At 40.0% G+C, this 22,748-nt stretch overlaps 1 protein-coding gene across 10 annotated transcripts in view; it reads left to right on the forward strand.

Moving 5' to 3' along the window:
- Positions 1-22,748, forward strand: part of THRB (thyroid hormone receptor beta) — a 381,519-nt gene that overhangs the window by 172,699 nt on the left and 186,072 nt on the right. The window contains exon 1 of one of the 10 annotated variants that reach the window (XM_032328964.1): positions 8,838-9,982. The exons of the other annotated variants lie outside the window; for them this stretch is intronic. The gene's annotated coding sequence lies outside the window, so the exon portion shown is untranslated. Of the gene's footprint in view, positions 1-8,837; positions 9,983-22,748 lie in introns of those variants that run through there. 10 annotated transcript variants of the gene reach the window in all.

Here is a 22,748-nt window from a genome sequence, read left to right on the forward strand (position 1 = left end):
AGACAGCTTTTTCTTGAAATGTGAGCTCATACCAACACACATTAATTTCTGGGTTTGGGTTGTGCTTTCGATAAATAATAGATGGAACAGCTAGTTACTAGCACCCTTTGGGCAAAATGCTGTCAAATATTTATTAAGCTTTTCTCTATGCAAAACACCAGACCATACCAGTGGGAGGCACAAAAAGCACAACCAATTATATTCCCCAAAGAAACTTAAAATTAACTGGGGAGTTGAGGTACATATTCAGGCAGAGGTAAATAATAATCTTAGTTATTCATTATTATTTATGTTTTTGGCAAAATGAATGGGGCAGACTCCATAGCCGAGATATTACAAGAAAGAGATAATGGTGGTTGCAGCGACCTGTGAAGCCTTTACTCCAGGGATTAGAATTTGAATCAGGCCTCAACAAATAAGCAAGATTTCACGTTTATAGAAGAGGAGAAAGGAAGAGAGAGGTCGCTAGTCCTAAAACCTGTTTCCGTCATTCAACAGTTGTGTGTTTTTGTTCTGTGTTGTCATTGTTGCTGTTGTTATAAGCAACAGGTGGTTTCATTACCAGACAATTGGCTGTCTTATGGTTTGATACACATCGAAACGGGGTTTTATTTCTCCTTTAAACATTTATTACACTAATATAGCTTGAAGTTGAAATGAATCAATGAGGAAGAGCTAGCAGGGATGGTTAAACTTAGACTGATACCGTAAGACAGCAGTAAACATGCTCTCTCCTCTTTTAAAACCACTTGCTATTATGAGCCAAGGATGGCCCAGCCAGTTCTTTCAGTGTTGTTTTCTTCCTTTGAGAGGAAACATCTGATATGGCAGTATCATGACAATCATTAGTTATCAATGTATCAGAGGAAGCTGTTCTCTCACATCATCTAGAGACCACCATTTGGTAATTAGTGTAACCTTTTTCTCGCAGCAACCCTTTTATAGGAGCAGTGAATAAAAAGCAGAATTCATCTGCTAAAATAAGTATTTGGCTTCTTTCTCTTTTACTGCTTCTTCCTACTGCCTTGAAGAGGATCCAAGATAGACGGACAGACGTAGGAAGCGGGAACTTAATCCACAGTCTGAAAAGAAGGACCATGACTAACTAGGAGCCTGCTGCAGTCATCCATTTTATTCACCTTATCTAGAAACTCAGCTTAATCTCAGCTATTCTCATGTATATTTTATATTTCCCATTTAATCAAAAATAATATAATATGTATATTTTTCAGCCAGATAGACACAACATTGGAATATGCTTATTCTAAGAGCATTTGCCTCCCCAATTTTCTAGTAATGGGGCTTAAGAGACAATCCAGTGTATTGTTGGTTATCAACCAACATAGACCTTGAGCTTTCTAGTCCAAGGGGGCCTTAGTTCATCTGTATCTTGGACCTGTGAGCTACTAATTATGGTCATTTTACTAAATTATATGGTTCATACTTTTATTTAATATGTTGTTAGGGGAGAGCAGGGTTTTCTTCCATGAAAATTTAATGAGAATAAAAGCTGGGGGAGCATCTAGAGTAGTGCATCTCAAGTTTTAACAATCATACAGGCACCGAGAAGTCTTGCTAAAATGCTGATTCTGAACCCAGAGATCTAGGGCAGGGTCTGAGATTCTGTTCCTAACAGAGCTCCTCGGTGATGCCTGTGGTGCTGGTAACAGACCACACTTGGAGCGACAAAGCAGCTCCGGAATGGATCTTCCAGGTGCAAATCCTAGTTTGCCATGCATTTCTGTGTGACTCTGAGGAAACCATTTAACTTGCCTTTGCCTGTTTTTGCAGCCATAAAATGGAGATAATACCTCATAGGATTGCTATGAAGATTAAATGAATTAATATATGTAAAATGCTTAGAACAGTGAGTGTTTGACAGATAAAAGAGCTATATAATTGTTAGCTTCAGCTATTATAGGCATATTATGTTGTAAATACTTAGTCAGGTGCCTATCTTCCCCCACTCAATTGAGTCTGGCTGGGGTAGAGACTGGAATTATTTGTCTTCTCACCCCTTACCGCTCTCCCATCACCTGCCAGCACCTGGCACAGTATTTGGCATATGGTATGCGCATAGCACTCAGTTCATATGGCGAAACAGCATCTGCCTAGAGTCAAGAGAGGCAGAAAAATCATACATAATAAAGATCGTATATAAGTTTCATTTTCACTTCCACTTAGTTACATCATCGTTCTTTTAGAATTTACCTACACTAAGGAATTTAATATCAGCATCGAAGACAGGGTGTTATATATATTTCCTTGGAATTGATAAACAATTGATGTGATGGAAACATCTGTGAGTTTTCGTGTGCACTATGAATATGAATTTTTTCCATTCTTATCAGAGATGGAATGAAAGCGATATGTTCCCCTTTAAGCAAACCTTACACTGTAGCATCTATGTTTACAGAATAGATAAATTGAGTAGCAAATATTTATTTAGCAAAATTCTTCTTTGCATAACGCTTCAAGAGAGCTGCTTTATGTAACTAGTTACTGAATAAACTTAGATGTGTTTTGCATCCAGCATAATCAGAGATCCAGCTGGGGCGTAAAGGGGCTCATTTGTAGAGATATTCTAGGAACAAAGTAGCTGAATCCACATTTGAAAGAACTAATAGTAACTTTGATCCACTGCAAGATTCTAAAATGATTCGGTAACTCTCAGACTTAATTTCTAAATCCTTCTATTTAGATATATGTCTATAACTGGTAGTATGACTTCTGGAGTATTCCAACAAAGGTCCTAAGAGAATTTGCCCCTGCATATGTCAGCTCATAGTTTCTGACACAGAGAATTATGGAATCCTATAGATGGAAGATTTCCTAGAGAGGGTCTCCTTTCTACTCAGTGTGTGCTTTAGGCTTCGTAGGATTGGAACCACCTGGGAATTTGTTAGAAATGCAGAACCTCAGTGGCCGTCAGTGGTTCAGGTCATTAAGCATCAGACTCTTGATTTACACTTGGGTCATGATCTCCTGGGTCCCAGGATCAGGCTTCGAACTTGGCCGGGAATCTACTGGAGAGTCTCTTTCCCTCTTTCTCTGTCCCTCTGCCCCACCCCCATTCATGCTCATGTGCACAGTTCTCTCAAATAAATAAATCTTTAAAAAAAAAAAAAAAAAAAAGATGGGGCGCCTGGGTGGATCAGTGGGTTAAAGCCTCTGCCTTGGGCTCAGGTCATGGTCTCAGGGTCCTGGGATCAAGCCCCACATCGGGCTCTCTGCACGGCGGGGAGCCAGCTTCCTCCTCTCTCTGCCAACTTGTGACCCTTGTCTAATAAATAAATAAAGTCTTTAAAAAAAAAAAAAAGGAAAAGAAGAAGAAAAAGGAAATACAGAATCTCAGAGCTTTCTCTAGATTTAACAAGTCAGAATCTTCACTCTTTAAGAAGCTCCCCGGAGGATTCTTAGGCCCAGTACACTGGGAGAAGGCGAAGTCCATACTCAGAGCCTTTGCTGCCATGTGGCTGGTTGCATTGCATGATTGCTGTTGTTGCCATCCTAAGAACATCTGAAAACAACACAGAGCTTTTAAGGGCGTCCGTCTTGGCTAGGGAAGCAGTTGCCATTTTAAAAGTTAGAGACGCTGGATCCAAAAAAATATGCTTAGGAACTGCGGTTGCCTGAGGCCTGAGTTTGTTGAAACAAGTCAACGTGCAGAGGAAAACAAGTTGGTAGCTTTATCTGTGGACTTCTTACACTCATCAAAATGAATGGCATGGTAATGCCATGCTCATGAGAAAAATGCACTTGTGACTCCTCACCCATGATTTCCCTATCTCTGCCAACCTGAGAAGGACCCACTAATCCGCAACCAGACAGTGTCTCCACTGCAAAACATGCTGGGATAGTAGGAAGGTGAGATGGAGCTAAGAGCTTAAATCTTTTCTACAATCGATTACATGCAGGACTATGTAAGAACGTGAAATGACGCCCACATACTGTTCAGCACAGCAGATAAACTCCTTTCATAGGAAATACATGACTTTGGTAGAATGTTCTAGATGAGTCAAAACCTTGATAATAACATAGAAGAGAAAAAAAATTACAGTAATATTTCTTTGCATCTGGACAGCTATATGCTGAAGGAATTAGCTTTCAGCTCAAAAAGCTGAGGAGAGATTCTGATGCCCCCAAGATCTGAAGACCCAAAGTGGGAAACTGCCTTCCTGAAACTCCAGGCAAAGACAGGAGATTCAAGAGTTGCTAAAAGACTGTATACACTCTAATTACCTCTAGGAAGGGTCAGAAGACAGAGGTGGAAGCTGGACCTGGCCCAAGGCAAATAATACAATAAACTCTTTGTTATTTGATGCTTGTAGATTAGATTAACCAAAAAAAAAAAAAAAAAAAAAAAAAAAAGACACTTAACCACTTAACACACTTACCTACTTTTCCCAGGAGCTTAACAATCCTGTCTGAACCTATGGAAAGTATGGTTCTAATTTGAAGAGATAAAAAGTATTCAAGCCTCTGATACCGGTTTATTTTTCTGGCTAGGTGATTAAGGAGACAGTGTGAAATTTATACTTATATCATTGTTTCTTTGGAAATCAGTATTTCACCAAAGTTTCTTTTTTTCCCTCTAAATTCCTCTCTAGTATCTTGCTTGATAATGTGCTTTATGAATGTATGAAATATATTACAAGATACATATGAAATAGGACTATATTATTGTTACATTATATGTAGTTATAATTTCTCATGGACTCTAAGTTCTATTTTATTTTTCCTGCCTTTATACTGTAACCCAGTATTGTCCTTGAAAATGTAGGGTGAGGGGCACCTAGGTGGCTCAGTGGGTTAAACCTCTGTCGGCTCAGGTCCTGATCTCAGGGTCCTGGGATCGAGCCCTGCATCGGGCCGTCTGCTCAGCAGGGAGCCTTTTTCCCCCTCTCTCTCTCTGCCTGCCTCTCTGCCTGCTTGTGACCTCTCTCTGTCCAGTAAATAAATAAAATCTTTAAAAAAAAAAAAAGAAGAAAGAAAGAAAGAAAATGTAGGGTGAGCCACGAATGCAAGTCACATATTTAATTTTAAATTTTCTGGCAACCATGTTAAAAAAAACAAATAACAGGTGAGATTTATTTTAATATTATATTTTGCATAATGCAACATCCAAAATATTCCAACAATGAGTCCCAAATGCTTTCATATCCCAGCTGAAAAACACTGAAAGAGTAATGGGCATTCTCCAGGTCCCCATCTTGTGTGGTCAGGTTCAGTGTGGGTCTGGGGCCAAAGCCCTGGTTGGTAATAAAAAGAAAGTGCATCTTCCTAGGGCATCGATTTCCCTTTGGTTAGACAGGTGTGGCAGATGTAGCAGGCTTTAAGAATTTGAGGATTCTGATCACCTTTCACTTACCTGACATTTTGGTGAAGCTTTGCAAAAAGACTTTAGAGAACAACTTTATTTCCCCTTTTCTGGCCTTCATATGCTTGCACTCTTCAAAGAGTTTTGACTTTAGTCTAAAAATAATAAAGTTTTCATAGCTTTATTTTTGTAACATAACTTTCATACTGTATGACCCCCAAGGTGATGAATTGATTCAAGGTTTATAACTGAGGAATTATCCCTGTTGCAAAAATTCTACAAGAGTGAGTTTGGCTGAACTTTTTACCCACCAAGCCTAAAGGAAGTTGTGCTACAGGTGTGACCTCTTGGGAAGGGCACATCTTTGTTCTTTCTCGTGGGAACAAGTTGAGTTTACCATAATGCTTGGTCCCACAACCCAGCCAGTTCAGCTGAGCTATTTCCTGGGTTACATTCAGTGATGCTTGCTTTCCCTGAACCACAGAGGGGTTATGCAATCCATGCTCTGAGTTTTGTGTGAATCATGGAGTGTTTCCTCCCTTGTACTCATCCAGATTTCTGGTGATTGATCAGTTGATTGGTCAAGTGATCGATCTACCACTCTTCAGTGAGGTATAACACACATATGCTAAAATAGGTAAAATTCTATGGATTGTTTAAACAGGTGTACACCCCTGCCATCGCTAATGAGGAGATAGAAAACGCTTCCAGCATCCCAGAATGTCCTTTCATGCCCCGCTCCACCCCATCTGGCCCCTATCTGAACCTAACACTCACCCCAAGGATTACCACTATTCTGATTTCCATCACCACTGATTCATTTTTTTTTTTTTTTTGCCCATTTTTGAACTCGCTCAACATGGAATTGCACGATATGTCCTCTTTCATATTTGACGCTTCTTGTGCAATGGGTTGTCTGTGAGAGTCACACACGTTCCTGTGCATGTGTGTATGGCGTTGTTGTTACTGCAGAGTAACAGTGATTGTGTGAATAAACCACAATTTGTTTATTCATTCTCTGGTTGGTAGACCTTTGGGTCATTCCCTGTTTGGGGCCATCCTTTGGTGAGCATATGCACTTCTCCTGGATATCTATCTAGGAGATAGATCAGAGGGTAAGTGTGTGTTTCACTGTATGAGAAATTGCCAGACAGCTTCCCAAATTGGCTGTGTAAACTGACAATGCTGCCACCAGCCCAAGAGCATTCTAGCTCCTCCTTACCCCCTCCAGTACTCCCAATGTTGGTCTTTTTCAGTGTGGTCATTCTGATGGGGCTGTCAGTTTCTCACCAAATGGCTTTAATGTACATTTTCAACAGACATCAGTGAGTCACAGAAATTGTTGAAGTTTCATCAAGATTCCTTTCAATTCTTATCTCAGGCTACACTGTGAGCAACTGTTATTTACCGTTTTTCAGAAATCCTATTTCCCCTTCATGAGGGACATGATGCCTAATTGTGCAATCATTCCAGCTTTGTCACATGTGAACATTTCTTAGCCACATCCCTAATGCGATGACCCCAGGGATGGCCCTGGTCAGTGCTGCACAGGGGACACCTAGCATTGCTGCCATAGACATCTGGCAATGAGTCTGTCCCTACAGACATAGGGCAGCCTGCCTGTTCAGTGAGTCCCCAGGGAGCGTTTATTAAGCATCTTCTTTGTTCCAGGCACTGTGTTGAGCATTGGGAAACAACAGGGACCTAGGCACTCTCTCTTCTTGGAAGGCTCACAGTCTAGTGAGGGAGACAGAAAGTGAGCATACAAGTGTAATACAGTATGTTCATGCTTTGAGAAGTGTGTATGCTTGGGGAGCTCTGAGGCCCAGAGCAAAGGAGGTTGGAGAGAGCAAAAAAAGTTGAAGAAAGTCTTCCCTGGAAGAGTGACAACCTGAGTGTTACAAAAAACAGAGAGAGGGCGTCCCAGTCAAGGGAGCTGCAAAGCCAAGGCATGGAACTAACCTTCAGCATGGGTTTTTCCAGGATTTCCAGGGCAATGGGAGCATTAAGGTTCGTGTGGGAGGCCACTGGCAAGAGATACACCTAGAATGTCTGTAGGGCCATATCATGCAGGTATATTTAGGTGGGAATCTTTTCTGCAGAATTTTAGCCCAGAAAATCTTCTCAGTGTACCTGCAAACCAAAGGAAGCAAGATTTCCTTTGGCTGTTGTCTCTGAGTTTTGACTTTTCCTCACTTTTTGATGTTAAATGGGGAGAGGTCAAACTTCTTTCTAACTTCTTATCTGGACACAAACACATTTTCTTTTAAACAGTTTGCAACCGGTGTGTACTTCTTCATACACAACAGTCTACAAATTATAATTTCTTTACTCAGTTTTTTATTATATGCCATCCAGACCCCAACCCCTGGCTCACAGAAGAACCCTAGGAATGGCAAAGCCTGTTAAGAGTGTTCTTGTGGAATGCAGTTTTATTCTTGGCCTAGCATCTCTCCTTTTGATTGGAGAAGTGAGGCAGATATTTCCATTCCCAATAAAGTATCTACTCATCTAAATCAAGTCAGCCCTGATCATGTCTGAACTTTCTCCCTGAGCAAAGTTGAGGCAGCCGTGGGCTATCTGAATTACCACCACTGTATTTAGCAAACACTCATGTAGCATGTATCTCTTTCCATTTTCCAGGCAGTGTTCTAACTATATTCCACATAATGACTCACCTAGAGTTGGATAATATTAGTCCCATTTTACAGACAGGGAAGCTGGGACAGCAAGAGGTTAAGTAACTCGCTCAAATCACGGATGGGACTTGAACCCACACTTTCATTCTTGTAAACAGTATACTGTGTTGCTGCTTCTACATACTTGTGAAGTATCCAGGAGAAACTCAGAGAAACAGAGTTCATTCAGCAAACATTTATTGAGCAACTGCCTGGTGGGTGAGTCAGCAACGCCTTTGCCCCAGGGGCTCTTAATCTATTTGAAGAGACAGGAAAAAAAAAAAAATTGCAATGCAATGTTAACCCAAGGAGGAAAGTAACTGACTGTCTGAGGAACTCAGGGAAGGGCTGGAACGTTAAAGACAGGCTCGCTTTGCCTTTTGTGAAAAGCAGTGAACAGAAGGGGCAACTGTCAGAGTTAGGACAAGGCAAAATGTGTCCAGGAGGTGTCAAGTGCACGTGTGAGGTGGTAAGGTGTGCTGTGGCCAGTGTGAATGTGGGAGACAGGGCTGATGGTCAGGACCGCATGAGGGGTGTTGTATGCAGGCTGAAGAGTAGGGCTTTATCTTGGACCCAGGAAGAAGACATTGAAAGCTGTCAAGTCGAGAAGTCATGTACCATTCTCCTTGCTAGAATCCAAGAGAGGGTGAAAGTTAGCTATGCAGGATACTTGTAATCTAAGACTATCTGGTGGGCAACAATAAAATATGGAGTCGCAACAATAGTGTGTGGAGAGGGGGACAGGGATGTACAAGGGGAGGGGACAGACAGGAGAGGGAAGAAGGAGAGAGGGAGGAAGGAATGGGGAAAAGAGAGAGAATGATGTCTGCTGAAAAGAAGAAGAGAGAGAGTGGGATGGAGGGAGGGAGGAAAAACGGAGCAAAGGGTGGGAGGCAAGAAAAAATGTGCCAGTACCCTAAAAAAATAAAAAACAAAAAAAAACTCACAGTGAAAGGTTACTGGCAAAATCCCCATATGACAGGCATTTTGATGTATTTGCTCAGGTAGCTTTTGTTTGGATGGTTCACCAGCAGTTCTTTCATGGCTCTGTAATAGCTCATTGAGATTACTTGTATCTGAAGATAATTTGTCAGGCTTATGTAAGACTTCATTTAAGGGGCATTGCCTTGGCATGCAGACAGCTTCCAGACCTTACACACCAGCAAAAACATGTTATCTGAAGAGCACAATAAAACGAAGTAAATGCATTGCTAGGTACCCTGGCAGTAAGAAGGCAGCTCTATGGGACATCTTCAGAATCATGCCTGCCTTTTAAAAAAGGAGGAGGATGGGGAGGCCATTGGAAATTGACCCAGAAGCCTGAACCTGGATGGCTTCAAGCCCATGGCAACTTCAAATCTGCGGGATTCCTCAGCCTGATCTCAAGCCAAAGAAACGATTTCCATCCTCTTTGCCGGTTACAAGCAGCCGCAGCCGTGGGGTGAACGATTTCTCTCCGTGATTCTGACGATGAGGCTGGATGGACGAGGGAGAGGGTGAGAGTTCTCATCGACCCTGGGCCCGAGAACGCGGGTAAGGTAGTGTGTCAGGTGTTAGCTGTCCTGGCAGCCTCCTGGTGTCATAGGAGTCCCGTTTCACTAGGGGTTTCAGTTTCCACAAGCTTTGCTCATCTTCCTGCTGCAAGACTGGCTGCTGGCAGCAGGCGGGAGGCATGGTGTGGAATCCCAGATCGAGAGAACAGTCTGGAGTGGGGAGCCGTCTGTCTGGGGAGTGTGTTCTGTGGCCAAGCCGGTGCAGTCATGACGCCAGCCCAGCGTCAGTCAACGCGCTCATCTAAGATGCGTCTCAAGAATGTATAATTGGGATCGCTCAGCCACGGAAGCGCAGGACGGCGGAGTTGGGTCCCGAGCAGGTCATTTGCTTAGAGAGCCTTCATTCTACCTGACGTGGAAGTGGACTAGGAGCAGCTCATGCGGAAGGCGTGGAGATGTCAGCAGGTTCTGGAAGCGGGCAGGACGGCAGGGTGAGTGCTTGACCGTCCCTATGATGCTCTCTGTGTGAACGCTAAGAGAGATTTTGTTACAATTCATGGATGGGTCAAGGGTTGTCCATATTCAGGGTATGGGCTTCCAGTGGACAACTTTTCCTAAAACGCTAATGTATTATTGCTAAGGATGAGATTACACAAATGTGCTTTTCCAAAATTTCTCATGTTTCTTGAAGTTAAAAGACAAAGTAAAGAAAATATAACTCCTGTATTTCAGGCTTTTTTGGTGGGAAATGGAAAAGAAGGAGGATCCTAAAGGGATATAGATTATAATCTTGTATTATGTGAACTTGGAAAAAAAAAGTATTATTCTGGAAGTATAATTGGTGTACCATGTAATATTAGTTTCAGGTGTACAACATACTGATTTGACGATATAAAATTGAAAAGTTTAAGGAGACTTTTAAGAAGAAAATAAACTATCATCTTATTCTCAAGTAAAATATTAAATGGATATAGGGATAGGAAGTTGTAATCAGTTCCCAGTGCTAAACTTTGAGTGGCACTGAGTTCCTCCAAGTGCCATGCTTGAGGGGACAACCACAGTGTGTTCCCTAGAGGCTAAGGCTCTGGAGATGTTCTCTCTTGCACAAGAAATATGGGAAGAACTGTGAGTGTCCAACTGGAGAAGAAAAGCCTGCAGAAATGACTGCAGCTTATTTTCACGTAGAAGGCCTAAAATTCAGAGTAAGGAGATTACTTGTTTCATATTTCCCCAGGAAGAAGGGTTTTATCCTTTGGGAAGAGGGGATTTCAGACCCCACTGGCAATCTGATTTAAAAAAAAAAAAAAAACCAAAACAAGAACAAAAACAAACTTAGACTTACTCCCCAGAAAATGCATTTAAATAAAGGCCAAAATGGTGCTCACCATCAGGGATTTCATGGAACCTTCTGGAACCTTCTGTTTCATTTAAGGAACTCCTGCTTGGGGTGATAAGACTAACAGTGGATGGGAATTTGAGGATTTGGCTTGATCTAAGGAAGAATTCTCGAGTAGTTTGGCAAGTACTCCCATGGAACTGGGTTTTGCAAAAGGGGATTCTCTCCCCCAAACTAGAGCCCTAATGAATGGCCACGTGAGCTTTAATCTCACCGAAACGCGGATCTGGATGCAGGGGTTCCTGCTTCTAGCTGTGCATCCTCAGACTTATTTTTCAACCCTGCTAAATATACCTTCAATCCACTGGGAATTGGAGGCAAAAATTCATCACGGGGTGGTTGGGATAATTCAATGACAAAGGTATATAAAATGCCTATCCTGCTGCTAGAGGAAGATGATGAACAAAAATTAACTTTTTTAAGTAATTCTCAAAAATCATGTGTTGAAAGGAAGAACAAGAAAAACTTGATTCCTGCCTCTGCATAAGTTCTTCATAATTATGTTCCTTTTTGACTGCTAAGAATATTATAGACAGCATTCTAGCTTTGTGTGGGAAGTTACAATAAATGCATAATTCCAAATATGCACCAGATTTATATTTAAAAAAAAAATGTTTAAAAAGTGAATTGAAAGGTGATATTATGGTACCTTGAAGTTTTATTTTTTGAAGAGCCTTCTAACCAAAGTGTGAATGAGCATTGTAGAAATGAAATGTTCTTGAAATAATTCAACACATTTTCAATGAGGAGAAACTTATCCTGAATTTCTCTTTAATAGAAGAGGAAATGAGGTTGCATTTTAAGGTAATACTTAATAATGGGGAAGAAAAGTAACTATATATCAAGTGAAAAGTGTTAATGCTAAATAATCATAGAGTATATAATAGAAGTTAAGTGGCTGTCTTTAAGATTCTAGAAAGGAACATAATTTTCAAAGGCTTTTGGTAATGGCCTTTTTAAAAATGTCCAATTGGGGCATGAATTGGAGGATATGAACATTTAGTCCCGTGGGTGGCAGGATATTCTTAGCAGCTGACAGCTCCAGGGAACAGCTCCAGAGTGTTGGCCACAGTGTGAACTGCCTGGCAGCCCCCAGCCAGCAGATTTGTGGGGTCCACCTACAGGCCTCGCTGGATGTGAAGGGGAGATTCCCTCACCTTCAAGGAACATAAACCAGGTTGGGGAGCTCAGTGTTCCTCCTAAAAGCACGGTTGTGCAGGCAACGATTTCCTGAGCTGTTGAGAGGAGAGAGAGAAGGGTTTTGAAGTCGATGACAGCCTGCAAGGAGGAGGTGAGAACCGTGCTGGGCCATGAAGATGCGTAGGCGCTTGTCTTCCCATCTCAGTATGGCGGCACCATTCTTGTAGGTGTTCTGTCCAAAAACCTAAAAGTCACACTTGCTTCCTCTTTCCCTCACCCCAAAATCCAAACTCTCAGCAACTCCTACATCTTCTACCTCCAGAATTTGTCTTCAATCGGCACACTCCCCCCACCTCCGTGGCCAGCGTCCTGCCACGGAAACACCTTACTGGGTCTATTTGCTGGTCCCTCCTTCTACTTTTGGTTCATCATCAAGTCTGTTTTCCATAAAGCAGCCAGAGTGAGAAAGTCACTACCATGACTTAAAGTCTTTAAAATATTCCCCTTGGGCTAAAAATGAAGTCTTCATTCCTCACCCTGGCCTCCTAGGCCCTGAGGGACGTGGCCAGCCTTCTTGCTCTCGCCCCCATTCCTCAGCATGGTCCAGTTGCACTGCCTTCCTATGATGCTTCGATCCAGTTAGATGTACAGTAGATTAAAAAATAATGTGAAAATTACTGAAACTTATTTAAGGAGATCAGTTCTCAAAATTAGTAGGAAAGCTCAGTTTTATAATGATTCTTCCATGCAAATGTGGGCATACAAGTAGAAGATGTCAGCAGCATGATTTGATTTCAAGGCTTCCTCAAAATTTATTTCCCTACCATCTCCATTCAATTCTTTTCAAGATAATAAGTTTTATTAAATTCCCACCAAGAAGTACAGCCAGTATTTACTTTGTACAAAGTACTGTGCTGGGTACAGGAGCTACAACCATGTTTTAAAGCCAGGCAGACCCTATCTTCATAGTGCTTTCAACCTACTGAGGGACGCAATTACGACAGAAGATCATCACAAATGAGATGGTTTACGAGATGCCCAGAGAACACAAGGGTGGAGCACCCAACTCTAACTTGGGAGGTCAAGGAAAGCTTCCCAGGGGAAGTGCCATTTTAGTTGAGACCTGAAATAGTGGGTCACAGGGCAGGGGCAAGCATTTAAGTATTCTTGGCAGGGGAAACAGCACAGGCAAAAGGATGGTATTAAAGGAGAGCATGGCATTTTAGTGAAATCCAGCAAAGTTCAGAATTGCTGCAACACAATGGGAAAGTAGGGAGAGGGGAGAGGAGAGGACCGAGATACGAAAAGCAAGCAGCTGTCCTTGTATATAGAGCCTTATAAAACATCATAAGGTCTTTGGAACTACCAGTAACAGATGAAAGCTTTTAAGCAGTGGGATGACAAGATCTGATATGTGTGTTGGAGAGCTCATTCCAGAGAGAGCATTACAGGGGCAAGTCCAGAGGTTGATGGACTATTTGAAAGGCTGTTCTATAATCCAGCAGAGATGTCGATATTAACCAACATAGAGGTAGAAATGATTGAGAGAAATCCGAAAAAGAAATGTAGCAAGCATAATCCATAAGACTTTAGGAGATGGACTAGATCATTCAGGGGTGAGGAAAGAGCAAAAACAGTCATTCTTATGTTTCCACCCTGGGAAAACTTTTCCAGGGTACCATTTACTCACATGCAAAAAGAGGCTCCTAAAGATGGGGAGAAGTCACACCTGATAGTGAGATACTTTTTTTTTTTTTTAATCTGAGAGCAGGTTTTCTTCATGGTATGGGCTCTGGAAATACCAAAAATAGGTGGTTGGTAGAGTCCACAACAGATAGACAGGAGAGACCAGAAGGTACCTAAGACAATCATTAACTCCTCTTTAATTTTGTTTAAGCCCTGGACAAGACGCCAAGCAAGTTCTTTTGTCAATAAACAATATTAAAGAGGATATTGGCTCTACTCATTAATGTCAGGGTCCTTCCACCTCTGTGATTCTGTGGTACCTGGTGTTTACATTTTCCATAGTCAAGGTGTGTCCAGGATCTTATCTGCTTCGGTCAAGGCAATTGCAGCCCCTTGGGGGGAATAAAAGTGTTTCCTCATCCCAACTGACTTCACATCTCTCTTCAGCCATACACAGGTCCTCATTTACATTTTGGATGAGTAAACGTCTGGACTGTATGGTGTTTTATAAGCTTAATGGACATGTGAATGTGGGAGAAACAGACACAGAGAAAGATGACAGTAGATATCTGCTTCAGACACCACCCAATTAATTTAATTTCTGTGACATCATCCCACTTTAGCTGAAGTCTTCTGAAATGAGTGGCTCTTGTTTTATGTGTTGTTCAAACTCTTATTAAACAATGTGCTTCCATGAGACAGAGAGTTCCTTTAGAAAAAATTTTCTCAACCTTGGCGCTATGGACATTTTGAGCTGGATAATGCTCATAGGGGACCTTTCGTATGTACTGTAAGATATTTAGTAGCATCTCTGGCTTCTACCCACAAATTGCCAGTAAGAGACCCACCTATACACACACACACACACACACACACTCAATTGTGACAGTCAGATATGTCTCCAGTTATCACCAAATGTCCACTGGTGGAGGGTGGGGGGACACAGTCACTCGCAGTTGAGAATCACTGCTTCAGAACAGTGGTTCTCAAATATGGTGCTCAGACCAGGAGTATTGGTGTCACCTGAAATGTTGTTATAAATGGAACTTGTGAAGCCCCAACCCACACCTACTGAGAAAGAAACTCTAGGTGTAGGGCTCAGTGATCTGTGTTTAAGAAGCCTGCGAGATGATTCATATATACACTGAAGTTTGGGAAGCACACCTCCAGAACACATGAATGGTAACTAAAGTTTCACAAGAAATAGTTATATATATTTGAAAAGAGAGAGGGGTAGAGAGAGATATTTGGGGGAGCACCTATATAACTCTTGGTTTCAGCTCAGGTCATGATCTCGGGGTTATGAGATCAAGTCCACCTTTGTGCTCCACACTCAGCTTGGAGCCTGCTTGGGATTCTCTTCCTCTCCCTCGCCTTCTCCCCTCTCCCCTCTCAAGTATATTTCCATGCTCTCCCTCTCTCTCATAAATTAGATAAATAAAGTCTTCAAAAAAAAATTTGAATACAAGAAGGTCTTTTCTCTTCCTTTTTCCTTTCTCTTTCAACAAGGGAAATGAAAGTACATCATTTTGTATCTGAAAGGCAAAGATTCTTGATAAATACATTTCTATCATGGAAACTCTTATAGATATACAACAATTTTTAAATCCAATGAAAAGTTTGATATGCCAAACAGAATTCATTCCCCTTAGTTCACAAAGATCAAACAGTCATAGAGTGATTCCATATTCAATTGACAAAGAGAGATTATAAATAAGCACATGGAGGGGAACGCCTGGGTGGCTTAGTTGGTTAAGTGTCTGCCATCAGCTCAGGTCCTGATCTGGGGGTCCTGGGATAGAGGCCCTGCCTCATGCTTCCTGCCCAGCAAGGAGTTTTCTTCTCCATCTCCCACACACACACACTGCTCATGCTCCCTCTTTATAAATAATTTTAAAATAAAATAATCTTTAAAAATAAATGAATAAATAAATAAATAGGGGCACCTGAGTGGCTCAGTCGTTGGGCATCTGCCTTCGGCTCAGGTCGTGATCCCAGGGTCCTGGGATAGAGCCCCACATCGGGCTCTCCGCTCAGAGGGAAGACTGCTTCTCCCTCTCCCACTCCCCCTGCTTGTGTTCCCTCTCTCACTGTGTCTCTCTCTGTCAAATAAATAAATAAAATCTTAAAATAAATAAATAAGCACATGGAAAAACTTTCTGCAGGCAGAATAGTAATGTTGATATAGAGCTTCCATTCAGGGTAGTAGGCCCACTTGTCTGCCCCAGCACTCACTAGAATTTGGAAAGATAGGACAGATTTCTGTGTACAGGAGAACTTCCCTTTGTTTTCTTCCTTAGCTTCCCATTTTTACTTGTTTGTTCACTCACCCCTTTTCTACCAAAAACAGCACTAAATAAAGGAGTGGGGTTTTCTGGTTTATTTAAGCTGCAGCTTTATGATGCATCCTACAAATTATAAAAGTTGAGATGGAAAGTTCCACTGTTCTAATGTATCTTCACATTCTGTGAGTTGCTAACCAGTTCCGTGATCTCAGCATCTCCCATGAAAATGCTGTTGGGTCTCTGATTGTTAGATTGGATTCTGAATATCACTTTTGTGATAATATTTTAATATTCTTTTCTTAGGAGCACAGGCATGCCAAAATAAGGAAGATAATTTTAGTAAGACTTCATTCATTAACTTACTCATTTTTCATGTCTTGATTTGTTCAAAAACTATTAACTGATTATCAACCATATACCAGTGAATAAGACAAATATATATTTTCTGACCTCATGGATCTTACATTTTTTTGTAGGCAGGGGGAAGCAGAAGACAAATAACCTAATGTTTCAAATTGTGGATCATATCTTGTCTATGGGATCAATTTAGTGGTTCACAAATTGCTTTTGTGGCTGTTTCTTTAATGAACAAACTAGAATAGAATGGAGAAATTTGGTTCCATTCTACCATACTTCTTAAGCACGTTATTTTACCGGACTGTTCTTTCAGCTGTGTGTGTGTGTGTGTGTGCGCGCGCGCGCCTGCGTGCACACACGTATGAGGACATGAATCAATATAAAACATGTATATTACGTGTTTTAACTTGAGAAATACTGAAATGTTTAAAACGCAGAAATAAATGAAGTAATTTTGAATTGTAATACATGCTATGAAAGGCTAAGAGGCTAAGATAGAAAATTATGTGTTGTGATGAGCACTGGGTGTTATATGCAATTAATGAAACATTGAGCACTACATCAAAAACTAATGATGTACTATATGTTCACTAACTGAATATAATAATATAAAAATGAAATACAATTTAAATTTCATACTTAAAAAAAAGATAAAAGAAAAAAAAGGAAATAACAAAAAACAACAAGCGCAGGGAGACAGAACCAACACCAGTTGTATAGTCAGAGATGGCCTCTCTGAAGAGAGGAAGCCAGCCAGAGAGAGTAGATGAGCCTTTCAGACAAAGGGAATAACGAGTGTAAAGATTCTGTTTAGGGCCCGAATACCTGGGGTGTAGCAGTGCAACAACCTAAATGGAAAAAAAAACCCAAAATGGACAATTAGTTTCGTTCCTCCTTAGGAAGGAAAATTCTAGAATTTTTGGTTGTTTGTGGAACAAAAACGAAAGAGAGGCATGAACCTATTCCAGAAACATAGATAGATTTCACTTCTAAGACATGAAAAATCCTCAAAATCTTCATAGGAGAAAAACACATATTCAAATGAAATCTGCAAACATTTATTAATTTTTTTTACCATCACAAAAAATTACACAATGGTGAATTCGAAGATGACCAAGAGTAAGGTTTGAAACACACATATATACAAAGACCAAGGATTATAATTTATTTATTAATAAAAGTCAGTCATTCTCCTTTTTAAAAAGGCCTACTCCACGTGCACCAAATTTATTTTTCTCTATTTGGCTTTATAACAAAGATTTCATTCATTCCAGAATGGTTGCTGCCCAGTTAGATAACAGAATGCTTTCTGCCTATTTAGATTATCTGCCCTGATCTGTATTTCGGAAGATAGGGATGCTCCGTATCCAGTGGTTATTTTATATTTTAGGACCTTAAAAAAAAGCTTTGCAAAGAGAATTATGAGCTCCATAACACTCTAATCCTTCATGCTAAGACCCCAAATTCTTTCATAGAACCCTAATTTCTAAAGCCAACATTTTGATAGTGCTTATGCCCATGTTTGTATCAAATTTACTGTTGTTGTTACTCAGTTTTATCATTATTATTGAAATGTGCTCTATCTCCTTACTATCTCTCTTCGTTTAGCTGCCTAAGCTCCTTCTACCAACCCAAGCATCCATTCCCCTACTTTCCTGAAAACGCAGAGCTTGCAACCTCTTCAAAACTTAACTTCCCACTTCCTTGGCCAGTGGGGAGAACTCACAGAGGCTACCACAGTAGCAACAAAGGCTATTTCAGTGATTGTTGCTATATACCTACTGTTCTGACTTGACTACAGTGGACTGTGGGATCTTGGGCCATTGGCAAGTGGTCTGGAAACGAGACAACATTCTGTACTGTCGTTCAAGGCAGCTGGGATCTAGTAAGAGCTGTGAGTATGGACACAGGAAAGCCTCTGGGAAATTCTTAAAGGATCCTTTAACCAAAGGTTTTGGAACGTGGTAATTTGTAGTTGTATCAAGAGGCCACTAAATGTTCATATTCCTTGAAGCAATAATTTGAGAATCTTCTGGAATGGTTTTGAAAATCTTTTCTAAAGAAATAAATCCAGAATTCATAAATAGATTTTGGCACAGAAATGTTATGTGTGGCATTATTTATATTTGAAAATCAACCAAATATCATTCGACAGGAGAATGTTAAATACATATTGTTATATTTATGTAATAGACTATTTAAAGTCACTAAAAGGGCTATTCATAGAGACATTATAGTATAGCAAAATGGCTAAGTTATAAGTTCGGTGGAAAAGGATAAAAATTGGAATTTATGATATGATTTCAACTATATCTAAAAATAAATAAGAACATAGGAGATTTCCACTCTTTATTATGAGAAAAAAGAGAATGATGTGTAATCATTATTTTCTTTAAAAATGTGACCTTTTGGGGTCCCTGGGTGGCTCAGTTGTTAAGCATTTGCCTTCAGCTCAGGTCATGATCCCAGGGCCCTGGGATCAAGCCCCACATCGGGCTCCTGCACAGCAGGAAGCCTGTTGTTCCCTCTCCCACTCCCCCTGCTTGTGTTCCATTGCTCGCTGTGTTTATGTCAACTAAAGAAAAAAAATCTTTAAAAAAAATAAAACCAAAAAATAAAAATGTGACTTTTTTTTAGAACCAGATGTGATAGGAAATTAATGGGCTTGTAATAAATATTGATGACTAAATTTTGTCAATTAATTTTAGTAAAGAGAAAACTATTTACATGCAGATTCAAGTTGCCTTTGGAAGTGTCATTAGCCTTCAGAGCCCTGCATGGTTATAAGCTACAACATTATATTTTATGATCTACAAGGTTAGAGTAATGGACCTCTTCAAGGATATTGAGCTATAGGCTGGCAAAAGAGAGTTTAAGCCTGACACTTTATTTCTTCACCCTGTTGTCAAACTATTTGCTATGTCTTGCGGGGGGGAAAAAGAGATAGGCTACTATCTCGATGACCTTGAAAATTTGGTGGTAGAGCAGTCCCCATCCCACAGGTCAAATTAGTTGGCTGGACACAGCCACATACTAAGAAAACTTAGGCTCTTCTGTTTTGGGGAATTTTTCCTTTGTTCCCCAGCCCTATTAATAATTTCTGCTCACAGGGAGTCTCTGTTTATGACAACCTAATCATCTTGGCCTGTGTACTGTGTCTCAGTGTGAGTCTCTTGTGGAAGGCAGCTTTACAGAGCCCGCACTGGTGACAGATTCATGCCTCCTCCCTGTGGGTGGTCAGAGGTAGGGAAACCTGAGCTTTCTGTCCCAGGCCTGTCATGTGCCAGAAAATTTAGATTCAGGGAGCTGTTATCTGTTATAGCTATGAGCCTCCCCCAAACCAGAATTACAGGTAACTAATATTTCTTTTGCATGCCAAAGCAAACCCCAAACCTTTAATCCCCAAATGACTGGGCTATTAATATTAAAATGGTTTCTTTTATATAGTTTGTGTAACCATTTGTTAGTCTCAGGGGCCAGTACAATAAAAACATCGCGGAAGGTCTTTAACTTTGAAGACCATCTAAATGAAAAAGGGAGGAAGTATGTTATCTGCTGGAAGACTCCGAAGGAGTTAGTCCATCAGGGAGATAGACTCAGATTTCTTGGGCACCAACTCAGTCTTAGAAAAAAGCTCTAAAAGATTTAGCTGAAGGAGCCAAAGCTGGATTAAAGCAAGGCAAACCTGAATTTGAATCCCATAGAATTGGGTGTTCTTAGGCTACTTCCCAAACTTTTCCGACCCTTTCTTTCCTCGCTTAAACAATGGAGCTGACAACAAATACTTTTCACAGTGATATAGGGGAAATAATATAATGGATGTGAAACACCTGGTTTTTGGGGTGTGCATATCACATACCTCTTTATGTCATGATTAAAGCATATCAAAATGCTTCCAACCCGTTGTTATTAGTTGGTGCTTACAAGGAAACTGTACTTCTTTTTATTTGATAATTAGAATGCAGCATGCAAATGATCTTAACTTAACACCATTCAGGATGGTTAAATGGGATCAGTTACCACCTATAGACTTAACTTGGGATCAGTTACCACCTATAGACAGATACTTACATCGATACCAGTACCACCATTGCCCTTCACCTCACCCCACACAAGCAACTTCTATCGGCAGCAGAAACCCCAACACCAGTGTATTGATGTTAGATGCACATTTCCACTAATTCCTAGCCCTGCATCCTTTGCAATCCATACAAATGATTTCCCAGGTAATCAGTCATAGGAGTAAATTCCTGTATGTAACTACACATGGAAGAGACTTGTTTTGAAAAAAATATATATATATATAAATTATTTATATATATAAATATATACAAATAAATATAAATTATTAAAGTATTTATATATAACTTATATATTGTACATAAATTTTTGTTTTGATGAATTACACATAAATATATGTATATATATGTGTATATTTATATACATGGGAGGATGAGATTGTGTGAGTTCAATATAACATGTTGGAAGATGGATTATGATGTTGAGAAAAAGAAATGAAAGAGGGTAGATTTAGAAGACATACTTCTGAATATAAAGCAAATTATAGCCTTTGTTATGTAAAATGTATGCCAGTTACGCTGAGAGCCGTGCCTCTCAAATTTTAGCATGTACTTGACTTCCAGAAGGCCCTTTGGATTTCCGGTCCCTCACTCCCAGAGTTTCTGATTCAGTAGGTCTCGGTGGGGCACATAATTTGCCTTTCTAACAAGTTTCCAGATGATGCTGATGCTGCTGGTCCAGGAAACCAGTCTGAGAACCAATGATTGACATAATTTGAAAATGAATTTAGGAGCTTTTCATCTTTTTCAGTGGTCCAGAATAATTTCCCCCCCAAGTTATTATTTAAATTTCAGTTAGTTAGTGTACAGTATAATATTAGTTTCGGGTATACGTTAGCGTGATTCAACACTTCCATACAGCACTTGGTGCTCACCCCAGCAGGTGCCCTCCTTAATTTCCATCACCTATTTCACCAGTCCCCTCACCCACATCTCCTCTGGTAATCGTCAGTTTGTTCTCTACAGTCAAGAGTCTATTCTTGGTTTGTCTCTCCTTTTTCCCCCCATGTTCATTTGTTTTGTTTCTTAAATTTCATATATGAGTGGAGTAATATGGTATTTGTCTTTCTCTGACTTGTTTCACTTAACATTATACTCTCTAGCTCCATCCATGTTGTTGCAAATGGCAAGATTTCATTCTTGTTGATGGCTGAGTAATATTCCACTGTACATCTATACCTCTTCTTTATCCATTCATCAGTGGATGAACATTTGGGCTCTTTCCATAATTTGGCTAATGTTGGTAATGTTGCTCTAAGCATTAGGGTGCAGGTATTCCTCTGAATTCATATTCTTGTATCCTTTGGGTAAATGGTCCAGAACAGTTTAAATAGCATTGGAATCCTCTGTTCTTTAAAAGTTAGCTGGAACCCAGCTGTGAAATTGCTTCATCCTGGCACTCCCTCTCCCCCAACACACCCTTTTAAATGACAGAATTTTAATCACTGTTTCAATCTCTTTTTATTAAATTTTTCTAGTTCTTCTTGTGTTAGTTAATTCCTATTTCGTTAAGAAATAATCCATTTTCTCTAGAATTTCACATCTATTGCAATAGGATTTAATGTAGTACTTCTTAATAAGTATTTTCATGTTTGTGTGTATTTCTTCTTTTCAGTTCTAATTCTTCTTCTGTTCTCTCCCTAATCATATTCACGCAATGGTTTTATATTTTATAAAAGAAACAGCTTTTGAATTTATTTGTTCTTTCTACCATTCTTGTTTCTCACTTCATTCCCGTATTTATCTTTACTAATTACGTCTTCATACCTTACTTAGGTTTGTCCTTTTGTTCTTCATGGAATTTCTTAGTATCCACACTGTGTTCATTTATTATAAGTCTCCCTGTAACAAAGCTGTCATAACTATAAGCTATACATTTTCCTCTGAATATAGCTTTAACTATGTTCCTGTAAGTTTGGATAGGAAATAAATATTCTTCTTTCCATAGTTCTAGGTAGTTTACCATTAAAATTTTGCCTTTCTTATTAATAATAGAGTTATTTTGAAAGAAGTTTTTTTTAATTTTTCGAGTAGTTAAGATTGACTAACTATTGCTTTCTTATTTAATCTCAATTTTACTAGCTTATGATCTACAATTATAGTCTATTAAAATATCTACTTTGTGAAGTAAGTTAAAATTTTCTTTTCAGTCTTGTAATTTATTTATTTTATTAATGTTCAATTGTGATGTAGGTCTGTGCAGAAATCTGTTAGATTGTGTGGCTTATGTGTTTCAAATCTTCATGTCCTTTCTTGTATTTGGGCTCCTTGATCAATTCTGAAAACCCCAAATAATTTCCCAAAGCCAATGTTA

Source organism: Mustela erminea, chromosome 1, assembly GCF_009829155.1.
Source record: "Mustela erminea isolate mMusErm1 chromosome 1, mMusErm1.Pri, whole genome shotgun sequence".
Classification (NCBI taxonomy): Eukaryota; Metazoa; Chordata; class Mammalia; order Carnivora; family Mustelidae; genus Mustela; species Mustela erminea.